General features: G+C 36.5%; 1 protein-coding gene across 4 annotated transcripts in view; it reads right to left on the bottom strand.

Moving 5' to 3' along the window:
• CDH8 (cadherin 8) overlaps positions 1-24,295 on the bottom strand; it is a 363,670-nt gene that overhangs the window by 179,981 nt on the left and 159,394 nt on the right. The gene's annotated exons all lie outside the window — the stretch shown is intronic.

Here is a 24,295-nt window from a genome sequence, read left to right as displayed (position 1 = left end):
GAAAATGTTTTAGGCCAGTTCATAACAGACTGTGGCAGAACAAAGGCTCAAACCTGGGTCTCTAGAATCTTAGTTATGATGTGTTAATAAAATAACGTACTCTTTTTTGCTAAAAAAAATGTCTATGTAGTGCTTAGTGAGACATTTGTCTAACAATCATCTCCGATGCTATTACAGCATCTTAACGTGAATCTGTTTGACAGACATGACTTCTTCACATAGATTTTATATATTAACCTCTACCTGACCTTTCACATTTGTGTTTGAAAGCTCTTACTAGAGAACAGCAAACTTGAGAGCTTTAAGTCAGAACACTGAGAATCATTCAAGTATCTCAATATGTACAAATTGCTTCCTTATATGTGAATTTCCTGTCTTGTAAAGCAGTGTATTCTTTGACTAAATAATTATAACTTCTTAACTATCCCACTCTGTGGATCACAGACATGTCTACACCCATTTCCTTATGGGAGAACATATATCACAGATTGTAAGCAAATTAACAATGATATCCTGTCTCAATATTTTTACACACCCTGTGCATGGTGACTTTAGTGCATGGACCGTTTGTTCTGTAGCTCTTCTATTAAATAATTCTGCACAGGCCACCATTTGCAGCATCAACACATGGCTAGCCAATAAATGATGCTGCTCAAATTGCCAATTCTGTTACACTGCAATACTTGCAATTATTCCTATTCAGAATTAAGGTGAAATTTCTTTTCCCCTAAATGAAAACACTTCCAGGGACTCCTCAATCAAGTGGAATTATTTCTGCGAAGAGCATGATGGCACTATTCTTTCCTTAAGCCATAATTCCAATAACTAATTATATGTATAAAAAGTATGGGTGGTTTAAAAAAGCAATGTGAAAGTCGCTAAAAAATTGAATGCTTTCTCCTAGCAATTGAGAACTTAAGCAGACGAGAATAACAGGGTTGTAGAGCGGATAAAGCACAGGCTTTACAGTTGCCTACTACGAAATGGAGCCAGGATTGAGACCTGCATCTAAATAGACTGAAGCCACTCTTTTCAACCCAGAACCTCAGTCTCCTCATCTAGAAAACAGAGATGGTATCACCTACCAGACATTATATGAAGTAGCATCTAACATTGTTCACAGAGCATAAAAGACACACAAATTTTAATTGAATCGATATGATCCTTAAATGGTCCTGATTCCTCTCATGCACCATTGAAACTTTCTAGCCCCAGATATCAGTCAGACACAGCATGTCATATGGATCAAGACTTGGCAACACAGACAAGCAGAATGTGCCATTTTAAGAGCTCTGGATTTGATATCAGACAATGAGATTTCTGACTCCTTCGCTTCCAACTGTTGTAAGTAACCTGAGCAATTTCTCAACATCTTTGAGCTCCTGTTTCTTCTTTTGTTACACAGAGATAGTATTTACCCCATAGTTTTTTTGTTGTTGTTTTATTTCCTCACGATATTATTAAAGAAGACAGGGCATGTAACATATTTAGGCAATAACAAAATCATAATTTGCTGATCACTAATACGACTCCTACTCTAACTCCCAGTAATACTACATTGTTGCTGGATGACTGTGAAGATCACTCACAATAAAATAGCAATACTTCATATCCTACTGAGCCTTCTTTGTTCAAGGTCCTACACAGGTACACAGTCCATGCGCAGGTAAGGTGTTTAATGCAGTGGCTGACAAAGAGTAGTCACCCACATAGCTCTTATAATAATTTTCATCATCACCTCATCTCTACATTTCATGACCATAACTATTACAGTTCCCATGAAAACATGAAGAAACGTGAACTTTTGTGGTCTTGGTTAAATTATTTGTATTCTGTGAGTTTCAACATGGCTGAGACAGTAATAGATCTAATGCGTCTCTCAGCACTTCCCATTATATCAACGTGTCTCTCCTATACTCTGGAGGCTTTAGACGATCACTAATTGCAAACTTGAGAGTAATCTGCTTGGTAAGTCTGCCTGTTAGCTTCAAATGGCAGTCAGTGCTGTTTCTCCTTTAGTAATCTCTAACTCAGAGATGCTAAATCAACTCAGTGACCTCCCTCAGGGAATTTCCAGTGACCCATTAACCCTGATTTGAAGGATCTATGCAATATAGAGAGTAAGACACCGGCCTTTGCTAATAAAATGTCCCAATTACCTAATAGTCAACCTCAAATTTCTAGAGAAGTTTCTCACTAATAATCAACCATGCCTTTGCCCCAAGAGGTCACTGCATGTTCAGCATCAAATGATCACTGTGTGATTTCTAGGTGTGACTAAGTTTCCTACTCATATAATCAGAACCCAGGACTTCATAAATGTGGGGCAACAATTTTCTTCCATTGCTTTAACCCAGGGCAGAGGGGCACAGCAGCTTCAACGAAATGTGCCACAATGGACATCAGACATCATCATGCCGAGAACTTGCCTCAATTCCCTTCAAAATAAGAATCAGAAACAAGATTGGGCTCAAAAGAAATATTCTAGAATTTCCTACCATCGACATGTTTCTGCTACATTTTCCTTGTCAGCCAAAGACTCATAAAACATAGAGATGTACAAATGTGAAAAGTGTTGAAGTACCTAGAGGGGTTACATATTAGAATCACTGAAAATTCTGACAACTTGATTTGTTTAAAATCATCTGAGGGGCACAGATCTCACTACTATCCCTGGATAATCTTCCCACGATACCTTTTGTACCTTTTAATCCAATACTCTCCTTGACCGCTTTGTTGCATTCTGCAAGTTCTGCTTTTGAAATCCTCCTACATTCTTCTTTGGGGACGCAGGCTCTTTCTTCCCAGCAGAGTGACTTCTCTCTTTGCCTTCACATTCTCTCTCAAAATAGAATTCTTCTCCTCCTCCACCCCTCATGTGTCTTCTCAAACAATATTGCTATGTGATTCCCACTTAATCAGGTCAGTGTCTGTGCAAGAAGCACCATCAGCTCCCTTCCTTTGGCACAATACTCACCCCTCCTTTCCACTCTTATTATCGTGATCTATTATCATTATCTATTTTATTATTTTTATTCAAAAAAACTTTTCCCCACTCAACATTATTTGTACTCAGGCAGCTAATGCCTTTCAGCTCCCATTCATGGACCTAAGAAGGCAGGTGGCACAAAAATGCCCTATGCTCTATTTCGCACTGGATAAGGAGAAGTAGTAGCATAGCAAAATAACAGACAAGTAATAAATCTGTCATTACACAAATGTTTGTGGAGGACTACTATATATCATACACTGTTTCAGGTACTATAGATATAGTGGAGAAGACAGATAAGGAGGCTAACTTCACAATTCTTGCATTCTAAGTATAAAAGCTGGGGAATGTATTGTAATGTGCAGAGCTACATTACACAGGGCAACCAGGCTCACAACTCATTGGCTTTCCGGGCCCCAGTCTTTTAATTTGTAATGCTGGGACAGTGAAACTTACTTTGCAGAAAAAAACAAACAAACAAACAAACAAACAAATGAGACAGACACAAGTCGCCTGCAGGAGCTATTCATTACCAGTGGTTCTCATATACATAGGCCACATTTAACTATGATTAGCCCAAGACATTTCTGAATATTGAAATCCAGGTATGATTATGCCCCATCATAGAGCAGCAAGCATAGGGAAATGGATCTCTATGTCCCTCCAGGACAGAGATAATTAGACTTATGTTAACAGGAGGCCATCTCACTTCCCTAGAAGACAAGCCAGAGGCAAAACCAGTCAGAATGTAAAAGTGAGGTAGATGTTCTAGTTAAAGGAGTTACCATACAGAGGGTTAGTAAGAGCAGATTATTATGGCTCTATTGTTCCCTTCAAGACAGTTGTCACAATACATCAGAGCTGTGTCTTCAAATACATTAAGTGGCTCATGATTTTTATTCTCTATATTAAAATAAAAAACTGCAAGAAATAAGTACATCTTCTTTTTCCTGCTCTGGATTTTTAATAATTACATAACAGTCCTTTTTTCTTACTCTTCCTGGTTCCTATCAATCACTACTTGTTTTCCATTTTTTCCTCTTTTGTGGCAATATATATTCTTTTTAATGGTTTTGCTCCAAAAAATCTAAATGAAGACACATATTATGGGAATACATACCTTGTGTGAATGCATGAATGAATGAATACTGAAATTCTACCTTCTCTATATGGCTGCTTCCCACAATTCAGTTCAATAGATTCTCACTGACTACCTCCTACTCGCTATGCATTAAGCTAGGTCGAGGGGTCTGCACAGAGATTCTCTGTAGAAGACGTACCCACAGTAGGTGAAAGACTGCTTCCTTCAAACTCTCAACCAGTTGATTGTGGTAATTATAGAAACTGGGCTTTATATATTTATCGGTTTTTGACCTTCCAAAAATGCAAAGAATTCAAGCCACTGATTCTGAGAAATTTGCCACCACTACTTGCATAGTATCACTTTATGCAGTGTGATGATGAATCAAACCATCTCTAGAAGTAACCTCTGGGTGTACATGAATGCAGCACAGTGAAAAGAAATCATGTGATACAGAAAACCTTTTTGGACTAGGACAAAAGAATAAATTTGTCTTCAAATCTCACATTTGTGTTTTCGGTGACTTCAAGTAAGTCACCTACCCTTCTCTCATCACGAATATCCTGTATTAAAAGAAGACCACTAACTCTTTGTTTCTAACAAGGTCAAAGGATTGAATCAGGGGAACATGTGTGAGGTTGCCTAAAAGACATGTTTTTCCTACTCTTTAAAAGTATGTACAGCATGATCAGTGATTTACTTAAGGTCACACTACCAGGAAATGATGTTAGAATCCAGAATTTTTTACCTCCAGTTCCAATATTTCTCTTCACAAGCATGAATGTATCTAAGCAATAGTGTGTTCTTTCATCCATCCTTGTTAAAAACATGTATTTCCTGAAAACCTATAGAAAACATCCAAACATACTGCATTATAGTTAGAGGCATATTGTAATGATCATTCCCAAGATCTTTAATTATTCTTCCTTCTCTTTTTCTAGAAATTGTTGCCAAGTGATCGCCCCAAAGGGGTCCAAAGATAAGAGGATGCTGTTGATTCTTTCTGAACTCAGCATTCTTTCAATAGCTACTTGCCTAATCATTTCATGTTCGAAAGTTCCCAAATATTTTCTATATTTAAAGGCAAATAAAATTTTACTAACCTTACTAGCTTCATACATGCAAATAATCTGTTATTAGGAAGACATTATAGGGGTCCATTTCTGATGTGAATGAAATTAATAGCCAAAGAAGTCTCAGGTGAAGGAATCAGGAAGATGATAAATAAAACCAACCTTTCTTTCTTCCTGACTAGTCTTCCATACTTACGCTAAATCTTGCCAAATAATCCAAATTTAACTCTAACTTCTTACTACACCCATAGCAAGTTAAGAGTAAAGAAGCCACGCTACCAAACTTTCACCCCCTTTAATTCCTCATCTTTGCAAAATCTTGGATAGTATCATTTAAATCAATGACCACTGAGAGAGCATCTCGGAGGAAAGAGGCACTGTCCTAAGGTTTGGAGATAGAAAGATAAAGGAGGTACAGTTCTCTGGACTGGAATGGTTCACAAGTCAAAAGATGAGGCAGGTGTGAGCAATTGCCTATAAAATGCAACTTCACCCTTTCCTATTTTGAATGTTGCTATCATTTTATGCATCCCTCTATTGTAACATTTACTGCACCATTTTGTTTTCAATGTGTTTTTGTTATTTTAGCATCTAACTGTTCAGCTCCTGTGTCAACATTTACTTGAGGCTTTAAGCATCCTCTATTCTTCAAAAGTATTCTTATCCTTATTCACTCCAAAATATATATGACTAGCCCCTTGTTTAGTTCCCTAAACACTTTGATAAATACCATAAGACCAGATAGAAGCCATTTCCATCACACCTATTATGTTCCAGGTGCTTGCCATAGATAGCATGACCATGGGTGAGTTACTTTATCTCTTTGACCCTCTCTTTGTCAGTAAGAACATTATTGTGATATCTCCACTCAAACGTCAAATTATCAGTGAGGATTCCCTGTCCACACTCCCCTTCTCTGTTACTGAGCCATCAGTCTCTGCCCATATGGATGCCAGCAGGAGCAGACAATAAAAAAATGGACTTTTCTTGTTTATTCATGTTTACCCAGCATCTGACAGGTAGCAGTCTCTCAATATATTTTAATATTTTTCAACAAGTCAAGGCATGAATGATCTTTCCCCATGCAAACTTGTGAGGGATCCCATATAAAAGTAAATACATGCAAGTACATGACTATCTAAAGGGCTCTTTTGAAGATGTGTGGAGGCCTAGTGAGAGCTGATTTTCTCCACTTCTCCCTTTCTATAGTGGAAAATTCTGGCCACAGAAAGCTCCAGAGCCAGAGAAGTACTGTTCTACTTAACAGGGAGATGCATGGTGTAATTAATTTACATCTGTGAAACATTCTGAATACCTTAGGATCAAATTACTGTTGTGCTTATTCTCACTCATACATAAATATTTGCAAAGGAAAAAATTCAGCACCCTGACATTTATTGAAATGGTTGCATGGAAGAATGAGACAAGTTGACTCAGAGACAGATGTTGGTAGTCAGCACAGAGGAAGACAGTCCTTGGTAAATGCGACAACCAAAAGCGGTAGAAAAAAATGCACAAGCCAGAATTTCGTGTGGGTGGAATGGAAGCTGCTTCTGAAGATGCCATTTCCTAGTCAGTTGCTCAGGGATTTGAACATACATCTGGGTCTTCTGGTCCTACACTCTAGGGCCGTCCCACCAAGATAATAAGGGACGGTTTTGTATGTGTCTGTTAAATATGAACAAACCTCACGTTTCCACCCAAATTCATTCTCAACTCAATGGCCTATGTTACCAAAAATTTTTACTCGGTGTGACCCAATATTGATAAATGCAACATTCAAGGGGGAAGTATTTGGGTTAATGCATGTCTGAAAATTCTAAATACATCAAGTCAGGGAACTTGAAGAGCTCAACGGATATTATTTGCTGTGCACACGAAAAATATTATCTCAGTCAGAATCTTTTAAGAGCTCTAAATGTAGCTTTGATCATCCACCCTTAAGACATAAAGAATAGGATCTTGAGGTTGTGAAATATCTTAGTGATGGTCGTAAAGTAGTAAATGTGGGAGACAGAAGTTGAATCTAACTCTGACTCCAAAGTCCACATTCAGAACTTCATGCACCATATTGTCTCCCTTGAAATTCTAAACTAGATTGTCACCACCTCGAATCTTAAACACAGTGACCATTCAGAGATTTATCTCTGTTATAAATAAATGTTTATATGTAACACAGAGCTCTTGTTTGTCTTTTGGCTTCCTTTCAGCATATTTTTCAGTTACTTTAGATGACAGCCTTCAATAACTATTTTCCAGAGTGTAGGAGGCACATTACTTTAGAGTTCATATGAAATGTAAATAAGACAAATGCTGTTTTCAAATGTGTTTTCCCCTGTATCTATTTTTAAATATAAAATGATGTCATCTCAGAATAGATTCCATTGTGACAATTCTAATATTTTATTGCTGCAATGTGATATACCTGACGGAAAGAAAATGGAACATGGTGGTGAGGCTGCTTCCTTCTGATTATCATAGAGTAACTACAGATATGTATACATATAGTGAGAAAAAGCACACAACCAGTACTACATTTCTAAACATTTTCTTGTTTCTCAATTATTAACAAATCCTGTTCAGACCATTTCCTCAAAAGGAAAAAAAGATTTTTTAAAATATGACTTTCTGAAGTTATTAGAAGGTCAATCTTCTAAGATTGCTACTTTGATGTGGAGTCATCTAAACATAAATGACTTGACTGAAGTTATAGAGTGTTCCTGTAAAAACGTAGAAGTTCCTTAAGTTCTGATAAGTTCTTATGAGAAATTTATGGGACTACTTCTTTCCTTGACCTCATTTTTGCAAAAAAAAAAAAAAAAAAAGGAACTGAGGACCAGTGAGTGACCCCAACTCCTTCAACTGCTTAATGTTCTAGCACTTACTATCCAAGGTCTGCTACATACTAAGTTTTGTCTGTTATTACTATTTGTGTATGGGATTGCTAATCTATACGCTGCTGAGAATAAGAGCAAGGGAACCCAATTTGCATTTTGTTTCATCACGTAAATGCAGTCATTATTATCAGTTCCATTTATAGTCCATGAATGGATTTGTTATTAAATAGAAAATTAGGCAATCTCAATTCCTGTCTTTAAGAGATCCACAGGTGTCAGAGTGCAAAGGTAGCTGTTAAGATAGATAATACCACAGCAACATTATTAAAGTTAATGGGATGGAAAAGAAAGTTCTAATAGTACTCTGTCACACACAATAAAATTTTACCGCTCATGGAAACTACTTTTAAAGAAACTCTCCAGATAGACAGATAGATAGATAGATCGATCGATCTATCTAATTATGACTATGTTTACATTTACCAACCAGTTCAACCCTGTTAACCTTATGAACGCTAAGATTACTAATTTACTGAATTCCATATTTCTGCTCCTTGTGGTCATATATAACATCCTACCTTGTAATAAAACAATCACATATAAGATTTTGAATGGAAAATTATACATAATCACAAATTGTGAAGTGACTCTAGTCTAACTCTTAAACCATTAAAAAAATTATTTTTGCTTTATTTTTATATAGCCACATGTTCCTTAGTCCCTGCCTACGGCAAGTCAAAACTATTGTCTCTTTCACTTGATCTAAGCACAGTATCAGGCACATACAAATTTGAAAAATCTGTTTATTCTATAAATGTTGATTAAACCTAGTAGAAATATCCATTTATTTCCAAATTATAACCACAAAATGTTCTAACTAGAAGGGGACAAAGACCAGTCCTGATACTCAAAATTCCTTCTGAATCAGGGTTTCACCCCAAGTAGAAAGTCCTCCTGGTATTTTTTTTTAAAAGAAAGACATTCTCTTGAGACTAATTAATTTTTGCAAGTATCTCTATTTTAGACTTCCTTATCCAATATTCTAGTACCATCCATATTCATATTCATCTAAACCAATTATTCTCACTATCCAAAATGTTTTTTCCACTTTCCTTTCATGAAATTCAGCCCAATCTTTCAAATTACTACAACAACAACAACAACAATAAATCAATTATCGCATTCCCTTACAAGTTTTTTTTTCATGACATTTCGGACAATAAATAAGAAATATCCAATTGATGTATTTATAATGTAATTATTTATGTTGACATCTCTCTAGTTGTTCCATAAGCTCCATGAAGTCAGGGCCATGTCTACCTCATCCATCATTTTGTCCCTGAAAGTGGAGGTAATCAATAAATATTTATTTACTGAATTTAAAATAAATGTTAATCTAACAGAGGGCATTAAATAGTTTACAGTCTCTTTCTTTTTTTTTTTTCCTGATCACATTTGCTTTTTACCATTTCTCACCCCACCCCACAACCTTAATCCTCTCTGTTAAGAGACAGAAAGACTAATGTAGCAGAGCTTGAAATCAGACAGATGAGGTAGGGAAATCAGCTCTTTTACTACCTGGGTATCTTCCAGAAATCAATTTGCCCAGAGCTTTTATTTTCTTTATGTAAAGTGAGGATCATAGCACCCACTGCACATGGTTACTAAGACAACAATGACAAATGGCATATACTAATCAGTAACTGGTACCTTCTTTTGATTTTCTGAACAGACTATAATGTCCACAGTTATATGCTACTGTAATGAGTTAAAGGCCCCTGCTTCTGGAAGAAGAAAAGTTCAAATGACCTGAAATGTGGGCACATCCTTGTGTCTCTAGTCTGTTATCAGCAATGTCATACCTCCTGTTCTTAAATAATCAGATGATTAGATGTTGATATATGTTAAATATGAGAACAGAGCACAAAGATATAAGCTTCTTAAAAGTTTCCATTTTTCAAACCCCCAATATCCAGTGATCTAAAGTTGACCATACCCAAATCCTTCTGAAGATGACCATTTTCTAGGCACGCTCATCCTTGACTTTGTTGTCTGTGTTTACTGGTTGATTTATCGTATGTTCTTGAACAACTCTCATGAGACAGGAAAAGTGCCAGGCACTAGGGTGTATGGTGAGTATTAGACAAGATCCCCACACTTATGGTTGAAATTCTTCCTTTTTTGGTCTAGTATCCAAAATCCATAAAGAGCTCACCAAACTCCACACCCAAAAAATAAATAACCCAGTGAAGAAAGGGGCAGAAAACATGAATAGACACTTCTCTAAAGACATCCGGATGGCCAACAAGCACATGAAAAGATGCTCAACATCGTTCCTCATCAGGGAAATACAAATCAAAACCACACTCAGATATCACCTCACACCAGTCAGAGTGGCCAAAATGAACAAATCAGGAGACTATAGATGCTGGAGAGGATGTGGAGAAACGGGAACCCTCTTGCACTGTTGGTGGGAATGCAAATTGGTAAAGCCACTCTGGAAAACAGTGTGGAGGTGCCTCAAAAAATTAAAAATAGACCTACCCTATGACCCAGCAAAAGCACTGCTAGGAATTTACCCAAGGGATACAGGAGTACTGATGCATAGGGGCACTTGTACCCCAATGTTTATAGCAGCACTCTCAACAATAGCCAAATTATGGAAGGAGCATAGATGTCCATCAACTGATGATTGGATAAAAAAATTGTGGTTTATATACACAATGGAGTACTACATGGCAATGAGAAAGAATGAAATATGGCCCTTTGTAGCAACATGGATGGAACTGGAGAGTGTGATGCTAAGTGAAATAAGCCATACAGAGAAAGACAGATACCATACGGTTTCACTCTTAGGTGGATCCTGAGAAACTTAACAGAGACCCATGGTGGGGGGGGGGGAAGGAAAAAAAAAAAAAGGTTAGAGTGGAAGAGAGCCAAAGCATAGGAGACTCTTAAAAACTGAGAACAAACTGAGGGTTGATGGGGGGTGGGAGGGAGGGAAGGGTGGGTGATGGGTATTGAGGAGGGCACCTTTTGGGATGAGCACTGGGTGTTGTATGGAAACCAATTTGACAATAAACTTCATATAGTGGGAAAAAAAGAAATTCTTCCTTTTTTAACTCTCTTTCTCAAAAAAAAAAAATATGATATCTCATGTTTTAGCCCAGAGGAAATAATTTCACAGAGATGTTTCTGGAATATGACTTACAAGGAAACAGATGAAATATTTGTACATTTCTCTTCCTACAGCCACTTAGTGAATTCCTATTCATGCATCAGAACCTATCACAGAGACTACTTTTACCTTAAGTGAGAGGGGTGTCCAATATTAACTAATCCCCTCTCTGAGCTTCCAATAATTACATATACCGTCATAGACAAAATTTTATGATGTTTAACTCTGTTTTCCAGACAAGGAAATTTGAACATTAGATAATTCTTTTTGGGGGAGGTATATCTAAAGTCAGACTTACCACAATATTTAAAAACAATTATTGAATTTCCATGATATGTTTAGTATAATCTTAGGTAATTTTAAATGTTGGGTTATGGAGTTAGACCTAAAGGACGGGGGGTAGAATTATATTCTCCAACTGTATAAAACCTGCTATACTAACACAAAAAACACCAGATATTATACATATGCATTTTTGATGTAAGAGTTGTCAAAATGTACGTTATCTTGGATACTGATTAATCTTTGACATTCTTAGATAAACCATGTTTTCCTATAAAATCAATGCAAATACAGTTTTGTCCTTCTTCACGAAGTCATTCTGAACTAGTCCAAATAAAACTCAAAGCTATATTTCAAAGGAGAGAAAGAATATCACCATAGAGATAGAAATTACAGTTTAATTCTACAGGGACATGATACATAGTAAGCCGGAAAAATCCTTGATCCTAGCTGGTCTGCTCAGGTTGAATGGATGTCATTGCGAATAAGTATTTGCTTTTGCTTCCACTTAAATCCATCCCAAAGCACCCCAGTGTGACAGCATGTGTTACATGTTGAGGAGTCTGGGTGGTTCATAGTCTTTCGGTTCACTGTGCACATCTAAAGACCTTGGTTTCTCTAAAAATGCATCTTTTCAACCTCAGTTACAGTCAGCACTGGACAGCTCCCTCTGGACTTAAAAAGTGTTTGTCCAAAGGTGTAAGTGACATGACATGACACTACTTTTATTTACCCAAATATGTTTAATTATTCTATGTTCTTGGGGTAGAGACATTGTTTTCAGTAATCATAAAGCAATTAATCTGACCACAAAACTTACTCAACCTATTTCACCTCCCATAGGAGATTCCAAGAAAATAAATGATTGTTAAGTTAGTGTGTGCATGCAGACAGCTGTCATGCTCATTGGGGATATGAGGATTTAATCATCAGCAAAACTGGGGAGGGGTAGAATTTGTTGGGAATACTATCTATAAACGTTGAGTAGATTAGGATAATGATCTGTTAGATATTTAAAATTAAATTTTGTCATCATTATCATCAACACAGTGAAGTTTAGACTTAGGTACGGGTAGAATTACATGCTTTAGATTCTCATTACTCATTCATTAAATTATTCATTCATTCATTAGTTCCACAAATATTTACTGTGATCTATATGTACCAAACACTTGTTACCTGTTTGACTTATGTATCATTAAACCTCAAAGATCCTCATAATCCTCATCTTCTAAGAATTTATCTTAAAATGGCTACTTTATATGATATATGAATTAAATAAGAAATAAAGACACTGGCACATAGTTTGTGAACACTTATGATTTTTACTCAATATCCAGTGCTGGTTCTTCTACCTGAAATATAAGCAACATAAAAAAGGCAACTGTTTTTCTCTATCTTCCCATTTGGCCTAAAACAAGCAAACTCACACACTGATACTTTCCTCCCCTCTTTAGTTGCTCTGAACATATGTGTGCCTGTGTGTGTGTGTGTGTGTGTGTGTGCACGCACACGTATGCATGCGCCATTATGTTTGAAAAGTATGTCTCTCTGCTTGTATTCTTTCCTGTAAAATTACAGAAATCGATGAACTTCACTATTAAGGAAACACAAATAGGATGAAGAGTGCAACAGGAGGATATCCTCACAGGTGAGAAAATTACTCTTTGGCTCCCTTCCAAATCCTCCTGTCTATTGACTTCAAGCCTGACTTCTTCATGGAGAGTCCCTGACCTTCCTTCCAGGAGACTTAAAAGAGACTCCACATGTTATATAAGAAGCCATCCCCGTCCCTTCCCCATTACTAGCCACCCACTTCATAGGAAGACCTGATGTAGAGTATTCTGTAATTTTTAAAAACAAGTCAGCTGTGTGATAGGTGGAGATATCTCAGCTTTTGGCCAGCATGTAGGAAAGGGTTTTTATCCCCTATGATGTAACTTCCTTAGGCAATTGGAAATGCCACCTTCCTCATTTCCATGGCATTCTTACCTTTCAGTCAAACTTTCCACTCCAAATCCAGTAGTTTCAATAGAAATGGGTGTCTTGTATTTAACATTGCAGAAATACTTTTCTATCTACCATTAACGCAAACAAAATCTTTGGGTTGCTCTAAGTGGAAATATCCTACCCAAAATCATTTTTCTTGATTCAATAAAAATAAAAATTAATAACATTAAAGGAACTCTCAGTTTGCAGAGATCAAAAGCAAAGTATGGAATATGTGCTTCCTTAACCCCAATATTATGGATGCTGGAAATGGCAATGATATCGGTGTTTTTTAATATTGGATATTTAGTCCCAAGAGGTGATGGTACTCGTGCAAAATCATGCAGAAAATCAGTGGGAGCTTGGATTTTTAAATTCTGGTATAAATTTATTTCATACAGAACAATCTCTGAAGGGAAAAACAAAACAAAAACAAAAAAAAAACTTCTGATACCTCTAAGTGAAAACTATTTAATTTCTCAGTATCATCGCAATATCCAATTTTTTTTTCACGTGACCACATATACCTTTGATTTCCTCTTGCTGTAAGGCTTTATTTAACAGTTTACCCTATTAATCACTGGTTAAAGTGCCACCATTTTCTCAGAACACAGCCTTTTAAAAGGTTCCCTTGTTCTTCTCTTTCTACCGTTTGCTTAGGTGGCAATTTGCTCCATCCCTGTATCATGAATTCTGGCACGTGTTCTATGTTATCACACCATTGAAGTTGTCAATATACATCTCTTTTTAGGATTTACCATACACAACATTGTGCCCTTGATGCCCAGAACATGACCTATCAGAGTGTTGACAGTAAATATTGATTGATGTGCATTACAAAGACATTCTCACTTAACTCATATCTTAGTATTGCTGGTCTGCCTGAATTTATCTGAATATTTCTTCTCAAAGATCTGCACTGAGAACATTCTTCGGCTGGTCCCTTTGGCAATGAAAATGATAATCCACCCAATCCTGATGTTTTAAAAAGAGACCCCGTGTGTTTGCAATTTATCACTTTGACTCAGAATGCATAAAAATGACTCAATTCCATGAAGGCATTTCATAAAGACTCCATGTGTTATCTTGATTTTTCTAAAAGAGAACCATTCATTATATGGATTTTTTTTCCCAAAGAGTATTTTTTGCCTTAGCGCATTTTTTACAGGTTCTACTGAGACAAATGTTATTTGTATCCAACGAAGAACGATGTTCTGAGTTTCAAAAAAAAAAAGGTCAATGATTTAAGTTAGCTTATTTTTAAGCAGGTCATTTTTCACACTCTTTCTTGCCTAGAGCAACATTTAAACTGTCCTGCAACTTTACCTTGGTTTCTGTGGATAATTAAGCATTTATCATTCACTTGCCTTGCATTTCATTTAGACTTTCCATCTTCAATCACTTAGGATAGACTACAACTGTTTTCTCACTGCTGTCCTTAAACTGGTGCTTTTTAAATAGATGCCACATTTCTCCCTGTCTTTGCTCACAATGTTGTAAGCAAACATATGGTATTGAGGGTAGCATGAAGGGGAAAACAAAAAAAGAAGGTACTTATAGAATACAAATAAGCTATTTTCAGCCTTTTGAAGCTATTCATAAAAAATGATAATTCACTTTACAATTACTACTGCTTACATCTTCTTTGACACCGAACTGCCTCCTATGTCTAGGTATGAAGTATATCTGGACTTTGCAAGATCTATAGGTCCCTTTCTTCTACACCAATGATAGCCCTAGGGCTCAGCTACACTGCTTGGAAGTCAGATGGGAATATAGGAGACTGTTGAAAAACTGGAGACTGATATCAGACAGACTGACTTAGAATCTTTCTTCAAGCCCCTTGTGTAAAAAAATATCAATTTTAACCCTCATTCCATTCTCTCATAAGTAAAACTGAGATGACATGAGAAACTATCTCAAAATACTGTGTGCAATAAATTAAAATAAATTTGATAACGCATGCAAACCCATTTAGCACAATGCCAAGAACATAATAGATGTTCAATAAATGAAGACTTTAGGTTTATATTCTTGTCATTCTTCCTGTTTTTGTTATAATTTGACAGGGAATTTTATTGATAGATGTGGAAAGCATTTTACCTCTCTCTCTGAAATATAATTCTGTCATTTGTAGCATGGAGACAGAAATTCTTCCCTCTACAGTCTGGCTTATTGCTCTGTCCACCTAGAAAACTGTGGAAACACACCAATACTTTCCTTTGCATGTTTTTGTGTTGTTGTTGTTGTTGTTGTTGTTGTTGTTGTTGCTATCATTATTATCACAGTGACCTCTCGAATAAGAGGATATATTAATAACCATTCCTTCCTTTTGTGATGGCCCTTTTCTATCTCAACATGTGATCTTGAATTAAATCTGAGCAAGAGTTTATCACAGTCTCAAGGCTCATTTTTGCAAGTACAAGAATAGCACTGTGTTGACTAGACAGTTAGGACATAGTATGAGACTTGGAAATGGCATGAATTTTAGCTCTAAGTGAATCTCAACAACAACCACAACAAAACTACATCTGGGGTTACAGTAGGGCTACTCTCACCATAGGAACAAATAGAAGGAATATAGACTAAAAACCAAGCTGCATTCCCCACCTGGTTTATCACACATCTTCTCTATGAGTTATAGCAAGCTTTTCTCTTTCTATTAATCCATTCCTGCCTTCTACCCCATTCCATCCATCCTTTGCTTTTCTTTTCCTTGTCTTCCTATTTAAAATCCTTACTGAAGGACTTCTAGGTGCCATACATTCTGCTGGGCATAGGGACGTATAAGGAACAAATCTGGCAAGCTCCATTCCTTCACGGATTATACATTCTAGCATGAGAACTAACTTTAAAGTATAAAAAAAATCAATATGTAAAATAATTACTGATTATGATAAGCTGAAATAATATAAAAAGCAAAACAAATGGCAAATCTTTCTGTAATCTCAAATTTATTCCTGAAACAAGAGAAGGAGTGCTCCCTGAGGTAGAGAGATTGAGGTGTTATGGCAACAGAAAATAATTCCATTAAGTTGTATGTAACAAGTAAGGGGATAGCAGAACTTCTCTTTTCCAAAGTCCAGAGTTCTGTTCTTAACATTCTTGTGAAGATAAAATAAGACACATAGGGGATTTTTTGTCTCCTGTGCTCTGTTTTTTTTTTATTATTATTAAAAATACTCTAGTATCGATAACTTGATGACAGTTGCCATTGGGCAATCTTCTTTATAAATTTCATAAATATGTTCAAGTCCCATAGCCTGCTCAAAGGATGCTCACTGTCACAATACTGATTATAGCTACAAGTCTGGCTTTTGCTGGTAAGGCCAGAATCCTGATAAAAAATGAACTGAGGACAGGACCAGATGTGTTTGCGGGTTATTCTAATTCTACTAAACACTTAATAACGCAATTATAGTAATTCTCTACAATCTCTTCTAGAGGAAAGAAGCAGAGGAAATACTTCTTAATTCATTCTATGAGGCCACCACTACCCTAATACCAAAATCATATGACATTCTAAGAAATGATAACTATAAACAAATATCTATAAAAACATAGATATGAAATCTTCAGCAAAATATTAATAAATTGAATCCAAAAATAGTATGAGTTATATGTCATGGCCAAATGAGATTTATCCAAGATATGCCAAACTGAGTCAATACTCAAAAATCAATAAAATCTATCACATCAACAGATTAAAAACAGAACAATCAGATGATCATATCAGTAGGTGAAGAAACAGTATTTGACAAAATCTAACTCTCATTCATGATTTAAAACTCTTAGTAAAATAGGAACATAAGGGAACTTTTCAATCAGTTAAGACTATCTGCAAAAACCCTACAACTAAGAGCATACATAAAGGTGAAAACCTTGAAGATTTCCTACTAAAATCAGGTCCAAGACAAGGATGTTCTTTCTCACCACTTCTTTTCAACATCATGCTGGTAAGTCCTTACTAATACAATAAGACAAGGAAAGGAATAAAAGGTACACAGATTGGGAAAGAAGACATAAAATGTTCATTGTTCACATATGGCATGATCATCTATGCAGAAAGTCCAAAAGAATCGACAGAAATAAAAACAACAAAACCTTCGGGGAACTCATAATAAACTAGAGCAAGGCTGCAGGATACAAAGCCAATGTTTTCCTATATAAAAATGATAAATTTGAAATTAAAAACACCATACGTTTTATGTTAGCACCCCCAAAACTAAAGTACTTAAATATAAACCCAACAAATATGTACAAGATCTATATGAGGAAAAACAGCAAACTTCCAATGAATGAAATAAAAGAATAACTAAAAAATGGAAAGATATTCCATGTTCATCAACAGAAAGACTCAGAAACATCTGGATGTCAGTTCTTCCCAGCTTGATGTAGAGATTCAATGCAATACTAATCAAAATATCAGCAAATTATTTTATGGATATCAACAAACTGATTCTGAAGTTTATATAGAGAGGTAAAGACCCAGAACAGCCAACAAAATACTAAGGGAGAACAAATTAGAAAGACTGATGCTTCCTGACTTCAAGACTTACCACAGAGCTGCCGTAATCAAGACAGTGTGGTATAGGTGACAGGACAAACAAATAGGTCAACGAAATAGAATAGAAAGCCCATAATGGGATTACATAAACAACATCAACTGAACTTTGACAAAGGAGCGAAGGCAATGCAGTGGAGTAGAGATAATCTCTTCAACAAATGATGCTGGATAGCCGTATGCAAAAACAAAACAGAATCCAGATACAGACCTTACACCCTTCACAAATATTAACTCAAAATGGATCACAGTCCTAAATGTAAAACACAAAACTATAAAACTCCCAGACAATAGGAGAAAATCTAGATGACCTTGCATATGACCATGACTTTTTTTTTTAACGTTTATTTATTTTTGAGACAGAGACAGAGCATGAATGGGGGAGGGTCAGAGAGAGAGGGAGACAGAGAATCTGAAACAGGCTCCAGGCTCTGAGCCATCAGCACAGAGCCTGACGCGGGGCTTGAACTCACGAACCGCAAGATCATGACCTGAGCCGAAGTCGGACGCTTAACCGACTGAGCCACCCAGGCGCCCTGACCATGACTTTTTAGATATAATACCAGAGGCACAAACCAAGAAAGAAGTGGTAAGCTAGATTTGATTAAAACTTAAAATCCCTGATCTGTAAAAGGTACTGTATTTCACTGAATGAAAAGGCAAGTCACAAATTTGGAGAAGATGTTTGCAAAAAACATATCTGACAAAGGACTGCTACCTAAAATACACAAAGAACTCTTAAAACTAAACAATAAGAAAACAAAGGGCCTAGTTTTTAAAAATATATGTCAAAGACGGGGGTGCCTGGGTGGCTCAGTTGGCTGGGCGTCTGACTTCCGCTCCAGTCATGATCTCAGGTCTGTGAGTTCGAGCTCCGCGTTGGCTCTGTGCTGACAGCTCAGAGCCTGGAGCCTGTTTCAGATTCTGTGTCTCTCTCTCTCTCTGACCCTCCCCTATTCATGCTCTCTCTCTCTCTGTCTCAAAAATAAATAAACGTTAAAAATTTTTTTTTAATTTAAAAATTTCAAAATATATGTCAAAGACCTTAACAGACACCAAAAGAACACATAGAGGTGCCAAATACACTTACAACAAGATTCACTACATCACATGTCTTCAGGGAAATGTAAATTAAAGTAATGAAATACCACTACACATCTATTATAATGGCCCAAATCTGGAACACTGGCAATATCAAATTTAGGTGAGGAAATGGCAGCAACAGGAACTTGCACTCATACTGGCTGGAATGCAAAATGGTACAGATACTTTAGGAGACAATGTGGAGGTTTCTTACAAAATTAAATATACTCTCACCATACAATTCTGCAATTGCACTCTGTGGTATTTACTCCAAGGAGTTGAAAGCTTATATCATCATGAAAACCTGCACATCAATGTTTATAGCAGCCTAATTCATAATTTGCAAAACATGGAAGGACTAAGAAGACCGAGAGCCAATGAATGGATAAATACACTGTGATCTACCCAGAGAAGGAATATTATTGAACTCTTAAAAAAATGAGTGATCGATGGCAATCAAAAAGAATGAAATCTTGCCATTTGCAACTTACCAATCCAACAGTAGATGGAACTGGAGGGTATTATGCTAAGCAAAATTAGTCAGAGAAAGACAAATATCATATAACTTCACTCATCTGAGGCCTTTAAGATACAAAACAGATGAACATAAGGGAAGGAAAGCAAAAATAAAATAAAAACAGGGAGAGGGACAAAATATAACAGGCTCTCAAATATGGTGAAAAGCAGAGTGTTACTGGAAGGGTTGTAGGAGGGGGGATGAGCTAAATGGGTAAGGGGCATTAAGGATTCTACTCCTGAAATCATTGTTGCACTATATGCTAACTAACTTGGATGTAAATGAAAAAAAATAAATTAAATGGTAAAAAATAAAAATAATAAAATTTTAAAAATGAGTATTCAAGTCATGAAAAGACATGGTGGAAACTCAAATGCATATACTAAGTGAAAGAAGGCAATCAAAGAAAACCAAATACTCTATATGACATTCTGAAGCAAAACTATGGACACAATAAAAAGATGAGTAGTTGCCAAGGGTTATTAGGGGAGGGATGAACAGAAAGAGCTCAGAGGATTTTTAGGGCAGTGAAAATATGTATGGTATTACAGTAATATATATCCTTATACTGATATATATCCTTACAATGATATATATCCTTATATATTTGTCTACACCTATATAATGTACAATACCAAAAATAAACTCGAAGGCAAACTATGGATTTGAGTGATTATTATGTGTCAATGTAGGTTTATCCTTGGTAAAAGTGTACTGTGCTGGTCAAAGATACTGGTAATCGGCAAGACTATGCATTTGTGGGGCAAAGGATATATGAGATATCTCTGTCCCTCTCTCTCAATTATATTCTAAACCAAATACTGCTCTAAACATTTTAAGTCTTTAAATTTCTTTTTAAATTAAGGAGAAACAATTGTTTCAAAATTATTACCAAAATACAAATTTCACTATCCTGGTTCTTTAACAACAATAACAATAAAAAAGGAACTAAAGGGGACACCCAGGTGGCTCAGTTGGATGAGCATTGGACTTTGCCTAAAGTCACGATCTCACTGTTCGTGGGTTCAAACCCCATGTAGGGCTCTGTGCTGACAGCTCAGAGCCTGGAGCCTGATTTGGATTCTGTGTCTCCCTGTCTCTCTGCCCCTTCCCTGCTCACCCTGCTCATACTCACACCACCCCCCCCACACACACTCTCTCTCTCAAAAATACAGAAACGTTTAAAAAAAAAAAGGAACTGAACAATTCCACAGTAGAAATGTGTATTGGTATTTAAACCAACATATTCTGTCTCAGTTATTTTGCATCTCTTCCTGAAGTCATGGACAAACCAACTATGTACAGGGTTGGCACCTATGAGAGTTGTAGGGGTATATAGGTCTTTTGTAATGAATTTGGGCTCATCCCTGAATATTTCTTTATTTTTCTAGAATTTAGATCCCTAGGTCAAAATTAGTGAACATTCCTTTTTTTTTCTTTTTTTCTTTTTTTTTTTTTTTTGTTTATTTAATTTTGAGAGAGAGAGAGATAGAGAGAGAGAGAGCACACGAGCACAAAGTAGGGGTGGGGCAGAGATAGAGGGAGACACAGAATCCGAAGCAGGCTCCAGGCTCCGAGCTGTCAGCACAGAGCCCGATGCAGGGCCCAAACTCATGAGCTGTGAGATGACCTCAGCCAAAATCAGACAGTTAACTGGCTAACCCACTATGGCGCCCCTAAAATTAGTGGACATTCTTAATGGTTTTGATACATAGCCTTCAATTTTTTTCAATAAATGTAATTATTAATACTTTTACTATTAGGTTTAGACTAAGTAATTTACCAAGCACATATTAATCCTGCACATTACTGTTTTAAACATCACATTTGCTGACTTGATAGGGCAAATTTATTTACTCTTTTGTGTTTGCAACATGTTGTGACAGCCACAGAGAACCACTGCTTGGATTTCTCTTCAACAAAAAATTTGCCTAAGAGTATACTTAGCTGACATCTTCCAGCTGAAGCACCTTTAGGGTTAGTTTTAGTTTGCAAGTTGAGGACTCTTCTTCCCAGACACATCAGAGCCAAAGACTGAGCATGGCCAGACTGTATTAAAGCCTACCCATGTTTGTAAATTATGGGTTTCTTTTAAGAGCCATTTTTGCTCCAGGGACCCCCATGGGTTTGGCCAAGATGCTGTCAAATCTGCACTGCCTTTCCTGTTCCTCTCTGTTTAACTTGCATGGGTATCAGATCTGCACCGCAGTATGACGGGCTGCCCTGCCTAATCCTGTTTCAGGCCTCTTATGGGCTGGATGTTAATCTCCCTCCCAAAATTCTCATGTTGAAATGTAATCCCCAATGTGATGATATTTGGGGGCAGAGACTTTAAGACGCATTGCGATCAGGGGCGCCTAGGTGCCTCAGTCAGTTAAGTGGCCAACTTCGGCTCAGGTCATGATCCCACAGTTCGTGAGTTCAAGTGCCACGTCAGGCCCTGTGCTGACAGCTCAGAGCCTGGAGCCTTCTTCGGATTCTGTGTCTCCCTCTCTCTCTGCCCCTCCCCAGCTCATGCTGCCTCTGCCTCTTTCAAAACTAAATAAACATTTAAAAAACAAAAAGAAAGAAAAAAAAAGAGGCAATGTGATCACTGTATTAATGCTCATATACAAAGAGACGAGGGAGCTAGCTCGCTCTGTTTTTACAAGAATACAAGAAGTCTGCCACCTGCAACCTGGAAGTGGGCCCTCACTGGAATGCTACCATGCAGGCATCCTGATCTGAGACTTCCAGCCTCAAGAACTGTGAGAAATAAATTTCTGTTTCTTATAAGCCACCTAGTTTAAGGTATTTTGTTATAGCAGCCAGAACTAAGACCGTGCTTGTTTTATCTTTTATAGCCCTTCCCCACTAAGCCACTTCTTCTCCTCATTCTGTCTCAATGTCTTTTCCAGAGGACATAACTGGTACATGTATTTTGGTTGCCAGAAACTGTATTTACTTTCCATTTGCTTACAAAATAAAAAGCCAAAATGCTCAATGGTCTTTTCCCTTTTCTTCTATATTTTTCTGACATAAAAGTTCTAAAAAGTCTTCTTAATCAATTTATGCATAACATGCCCTTTTCTACCACAAACACTCAAAAAAATTCATACCAGTTTCAAAAATATTTTTAAAAACACAGAGAAAGGGACTCACAAAGCAACTTTAGCTTGTATGGGAACAACTTACACTCTGCTTTCATTTGAACACACCTAAGTGTAATTATGCAGGCATTCACACAAGTGTTTATATTTCACTTGTACATATTTGTGTTGTAGCAAAAGAACTTAGGCTGACTACTGATTACTGAATTTAGCCTCTATTTCCTTCTGCATTGTGTCTGTTTTAGTTTAAAATCTCAACTTCACTCAACCAATATCGATTAAGCAATTTCTATATACATTCTCAAAGTATCCGTTCTCCCCATTTTATTTCCCACAATGGGTTCTGAATAAACTTTCTAAAATATAAAACCAGATAATTTTGTATCTTTCAAATTAGAAATGATAAAGCTAAAATAAATCTATGTTGAGAAAGACACTCATTATGCTGGGTAAAAATGTAAATATTAAATGTTGCTGACATTTGATTAAGCAAATGGCAATAGATGTCAATGAGACTTAAAAGTACCCAAATCCTCTGACTTACTAGGGGACTTTTATCATCTATACCTCATAGTAATTTATTCTTGATATATGAATTATTTAAATGTTATCACCATACTCCCTTGTATTTATGTTGAAAGCAAAAATCTGTCTTCCAAAATGGATTGTGTGATACTCAAAGGCTGACATTAGCCTTTGTGAATTTTTCTCCTTACATTTAATTCAATGTCTGGCCCACAGTGAATGCTGAATACATTTTTGCTGGATTATGCCGGGCCTGGTGAACAAAACGATCCAAGTGGACAAATAGTCAAGGAGCAAAGGAAAAGACGATTCAACTCCACTTAAGCCATCAACACAGTTTTGTTTTACAGAAGCCTCTGTTCCATAATTATTCCCTAGGAAAGTAAAGTTCAAAGATGGCTTTGAAATTAAGGACCTGGGGATGAGTCCCAGTTTTACTCCCAAATCTGTCACTGTGACTTTGGCCAACAGGACATCTCCAGACTTCTCTCTCTCTCCCTCCCTCCCTCCCTCTCTCCCAATTTTCTTCTCTCTCTTTCAGCTGACTGCCTTCTCTGACACTTCCCCTAGGGTCATCAAGGAGCCCAAATGAGATGAAGTTTATAACAGACTTCTCTCTTCTCTGAGGAAGAGTATGTAATTATGCCCCTAATTAATGTCTTTTACAAGAGTTCCTTCCTGTTCCTAAATCTAAATTCAATTTTAAGACATGACCTATTTATATATAAATTGTACTTTTTCTCACTTTTAAATGCATGAGGATTTTACTCTTTGAGTTTAAAAAAAAGCAAAGAGAGGCTTTAAATTTTTAATTTATTAATAATTGACTTACTGGTAAGACATGGAAATTTATCTCAATAATACTGAAAACTCATGAATCAGAGAAAATATATTATACCTATTCTATACGTAGCTATGTATTGAATTTGTCAATTTGGAAAATTTGCAGACCAAACCACAAGATACAGAATAAAAATTCATGCAAAATACACTGTTATTAATAATTTTTAAGTGTGCTATAAAAGTTTTGTTTTGTTGTTGAAACTAACTTAGTGATTTCTAAAATCTGTACCACCAGATTCAGGATA

Source organism: Acinonyx jubatus, chromosome E2 (genome assembly GCF_027475565.1).
Source record: "Acinonyx jubatus isolate Ajub_Pintada_27869175 chromosome E2, VMU_Ajub_asm_v1.0, whole genome shotgun sequence".
In the NCBI taxonomy this organism is placed as follows: Eukaryota; Metazoa; Chordata; class Mammalia; order Carnivora; family Felidae; genus Acinonyx; species Acinonyx jubatus.
The sequence above is the reverse complement of the archived record's forward strand: the minus strand, read 5'-3'. Positions and strand labels throughout refer to the sequence as shown.